This window comes from Chrysochloris asiatica, unplaced genomic scaffold (assembly GCF_000296735.1).
Source record: "Chrysochloris asiatica unplaced genomic scaffold, ChrAsi1.0 scaffold00058, whole genome shotgun sequence".
Lineage (NCBI taxonomy): Eukaryota > Metazoa > Chordata > Mammalia > Afrosoricida > Chrysochloridae > Chrysochloris > Chrysochloris asiatica.
In genome coordinates, this window is record NW_006408576.1 from 1,838,924 (window position 1) to 1,844,249 (window position 5,326).

Here is a 5,326-nt window from a genome sequence, read left to right on the forward strand (position 1 = left end):
ATATAACTTCTAGAAAATACAAAGCTGTCTGAAATTAAAAATAGATTGGTGGCAGGGATTACCGGGAGGAGATTTTGACCACAAGTGCCCCATGTGGGAAATTGGAGGGTTATAGATTACTTCTGTGTCATGACTGTTGTGGTAGATCCACCACTTCATATATTTGTCAAAACCCATGAAATTTGACATCACAAAGAATGAATCTGATTTGCTGTAAATTGAAAAAAAAACACAGAAACATGAAAAAAGGAATCAGGATTAGGAACAAAACCAAAATGGAATGTGAACTATAACAAATGAAGCTCACAATATTACAAATGAATGGTATAACAATACTGTATCATCTGAGGAATACAATACTAAAATAGTGTGCGATAAACCATTTAATACTTTTCATTTCCAAATCCACCCCCTCTTTCCCTGTTCTTTGATTATGGAGGTGAATTTATAAATATTTCTTCTTTCCATCAGACACAATGCTAAACCTGGGCAGTAGAGGGAGCTGGAAGGACAGTTTAGGAGAAAGAAATACTTGATTCAGGCTTGTGACTCTCTAGCTAGGCTCCTGCAGAGTATGCTGTCTCTCCAGGGCTTAACTCTTTAGGAGTATACTGACCAAGTTACCTGCAGAAAACAGCTTTTCCCAAGGTGCAGTTTTCTCCAGAACTTGATTCCATTTTGCACAAACCCAGAGAAAGCACTGGATAAAATCCTGCAGGAGACTGTGGTAAGAGTTATCAGTGTCTGGTATCTCTTACCACAGTCTCCTGCAGGATTTTATCCAGTGCTCTCTCTGGGTTTGTGCAAAATGGCAAAGAACTTTCCCATGGCTTTCTTCCAGCATCTTTGTAGTGGTATGCTACCAGCTATTCCATAAACAGTCTCTCTGACACACCTGGGAGTCTTTAAAGCAAGTCTGGAAGTGCAGCATCTTTTTGTGAATGAATTTCCTTGGCATGCAGTAGGCAGATTTCTAGCAAGTCCCATTATCGAGGCAAAGCAGCAGCGTCTCTGCTATCCATTGTCTAGATTCCTCAATAAGATCTCTATCCCAACCACGGGGAAGGAAAGGAGACTCTTTCATTATGTAGCTAGCTCAGATCTAAGAGTAGAATTTTCTTTAAATATTTTTTGGTAAATCCCCATTATCCCTAAATGTCATTAATAATTTTTAATAGTAATATTATCTGTTTAAATTATGATGTGGTTTTAGTTCCCTGACTGTTGTTGTTAAGTGCCATCAAGTCAGTTCTAACTCATAGTATCCCTATAGAAGATTTCAGAGGAGTGTCTGGTGGACTGCAAACCACAAGGCTGGTGATTCAAACCTACCAGATGTTCCTCAAAACACCTGTACAGTGTCCCTATAAGTTGAAATAGACTCAGTGGCACTTAACAGCAAGAACAAATATAGGGGCTTCAAAGAGTTTCTAGAAAATGTAAAAGATAATAGAATTTTTCCACAAACTTTAAAAATATACATATTTTTTGGATTTTCCCACAAAATAAAAAATACATACACTAAATCCTTATCATATATATATATATAATCCTGGTTTGGCACTGGACTGCAAAGTGGTTTTGAACCCCAAGGTCGGTGGTTCAAAGCTCATCAGCTGCTCCCAGGAAACCCCATACAGGGTTGCTATCAGTCAGAATTGACTTGACAGCACTTAACAATAACAATATGTATACATACATATAATAAAGATTTAACATAAAGGATATATAAATAACTCTTATAATTTAACAGCAAAAAGACAATCCAATCAAAAAATGGACAAAAACTTTAGACTTCATAAAAGAAGAAATATAAATGGCCAACATATGAAAAGATACTCAATATCATTAATCATTTTGTTGTTAAATGCCATGGAGTTGGTTCCAACTCATAGCAACTCTGTATAGGGTTTCTGAGGAGCTTCTGGTAGGTTTGTACCACCAACTTGGTGGTTTACAGTCCAGTGCTAATCCTACAGTGCCACACCAGGAATCATTAGTGGAATCAAAACCACAATGAGATAATGAATAAGAAAGACAGGAGACGAATTGAAGCATATCAATTTATGGTGCCGGTTAAGAACATTGAAAGCATTATGGACTGTCAGAAGAACAAACACAATTATATTGGAAGAAGTACAACAGAAGTGCTCTTTAGAAGTGGAGATAGAGAGACTTTGCTTCATGTATTTGGACATGTTATCAGAGGGTACTATCCCTGGAGAAAAACATCATGCTTGGTAATGTAAAAGGTCAGCGAAAAAGAGGAAGACCCTCAAGGAGATGGATTGACACAGTGTCTGCAATAATTGACTTAAACATAACAATAAATTTGAGGATGGTGAAGACAAGGAACTGTTTCATTCTGTTGTACATAGGGTCCCTATGAGTCAGATCCGACTTGAGGGCTCTTAATAATATAACCTTGACTTATAAAATTAATCATTACAGTTGGATTTTGAAATACATATAGATACTTGTATATGCATGGGTTAGCATGTAATATATATTTGCTAGGTCTTCTCACTGAAAGTGCTTAAAAATGATGATTCCCCCAAAGCAAAGGATATACCTAGCACCCAGGTCTCAATCAAAATACTCTTTAATGGAAACATGATCTCATTGAAAAACACTCAATTATTTCTCTGTGACAGTAAAAGCACAATATGCGCCTGGAGCATCTTTTGTCCCAGAAGGTTAAAAAAACAAAAACAAAAACAAAAAAAAGTCTCAAGGGGAAAAAAAAGAATGAAACAATGTGAGAACGAAAATAATTAAAATAAATATGAATGTTCATGTAATAAAGTATATATACAAAAATCTATACTGATATGAGAGAGTGTGGTGGCTCTGTAGAATAAGCATAAGATTGAACTACAAGGTTGGTGGTTTGAACCCAATAGCCTCTTGATGAGAGAAAGATGAGGCTTTCTATTTCTGCAAAGATTTAAAGCTTCAGAAATATCCTATACAGGGTTGCTCTGAGTCAGAGTAAATTTGAAGGCACCTAACAACACACTGATATGAACAAATCATTAAATCACCATTAAATACCACAGTAATAAATGATCTAAGATTCACCAATAAACTATAAAATAGTTAGGTTGAAATATATACACAAGCAGGTTCTTTTCAGTTTCAACTCTCTCCACCAAGGTATTTATTAACTACAAAGGAAAAATAGTAACTTTACTGTGGAGAAACCTGTCAGACATGACATTAAACAAATTATTAAAGTTGATGTCACCAGTAATAAGACATGTCAGCATCACAGACTCCCCTGACTTGATACACTGAAAAGGGCACATCACTTCAGTGACACTATTTTAAAAATAATGATAATAACTTCAATCTAATCATGAGAAAACATCAGGCAAAACCAAATTGAGGGACATTTAACAGATTAACTGACCTGTTTTCTTTTAAAATGTCAGGATCATGAAAGACAAGAGTAGATTGAAGAATTGTCACAGATTGGAGGAAATTTAGGAGACATGACAATTAAATACAATGTGAGATCATGGATTAGAAACTAGAACAGCAAAATAGACTAGTGCAGAAACTAGTAAAATGTAAATGAAGTCTTAGTGAGTACCATTATACCAATGCTAGAGTTGTGGTTTGGAAAAAAGTAACACATATATATAATATATTAACATTAAGAGAAACAGACTGTAGGGGTCTATGGGAACAGTCATATTTGCTGTCTTGTTAAGTCTAAAATTACTTCAAAATTAAAAGTTAAAAATGAAACATATTGGGAAACTTAGAATTGATGTGTTAAGGTTAAAAATTCAAACCTTAACCCCTCAATGTGCAAAGAGAAATGTATTACATTATCACTTCAGAAGACTAGAAAAAAGATAAGCATAATGAGAAATAAATAAACATATAAGCAATTAATGAGGTAGAAACCAGAAAAGTCAAAATCGTAGTTATTTAAAAAACTTGACAAAGTAGACAAATGATTAGCCAACTAAACCCAAGGCAAAAAGTGATACGGAACATAAGAATAAAAATGAAACAAATACAACTCAATATACAAAACAGAATTACTATACTTGAAAACTTACATGTCAGATGGATTCACAGAGGAATTTCAAGAAATATAAGGAGCTCTGGTAGCGTAGTGGTTACGAATCGGGCTGTGAACCTTAAGGTCAGCGGTTCGAAACTACCAGCCACTCCGCGGGAGAAAGATGAGGCTTTCTACTCCCGTAAAGATTTACACCCTCGGAAACCCTGTACTGGGTTGCTATGGGTCGGACCCGACTCGATGGCACTTAACAACAACAACAACAACAACATTCAAATACCAGATGTTATAAATTTATTTGAGTTATCAAAAGAGATGCATTGATGTTTGACTACTCCTATTGTGACCGTACTCTTGTTTGAAAATACAGTCATGGAACATGCAATTTCCATTAGGACAATGTCTGACCACATTGTTCCAAATCCCCTAAATCCTATTATATTAAAAATTCAAAGTACAGAAAATGGTTTATGGATTCTTGGTGTGGCACTATAGGATAAGCACTGGACTATGAAACACAATTTAGAAATTCAAACCCATGAGCTGCATATTCAGGGTTGCTGTTAGTTGGAACCATCTAGACAATACTTAACAACAATGTCTGTAATGACAAATGGGCACCATTTATGACATGCATCAAAATAGCATTATTATTATTGATGAGTTATTATGTTAAAGGTATATTAGTATATCTGTAAATATTTGTAAAGCTTTTTTATGCATAAAAAGTTATTCTATAAGGAGCTCTGGTAGTGTACTAGTTACAAATTGGGCTGCTAACCTCAAGGTCGGCAGTTTGAAACTACCAGCCATTCCGTGGGAGAAAGATGAGGCATTTTGCTCCCATAAAGATTTACACCTCGGAAACCCTGTATAGGGTCACTATGAGTCAGAACCGACTTTACAGCACATAACTATAACAACAAATAGGAGAAAAACTTTTTATTATCTGACATATCTAATTGTCCCAACTTAAGTACAAATTCCAATTTGATTTAAAACAGAGTTAGTTATGGAACTCACTAATAATCCAGGGACTGCCTGTAAAAAATTTATCGTTAAAATAATACTCAAATCACATAATATCCTATTTCACAGAATATATATCATGGGTATTAAGTGACATATAATCCCTTCTTTGAGGATTTATCAGTAAGGTTTGACCACTCATCTGTAAATTTATTGTACTAGAGTGGCTTGTGAGTTGCTATCATTCTGAAAACTATGCCATTGGTATTTTAAATACCAGCAGGGTCACCCATGATAGACAGGTTTCAGATGAGCTTCCAG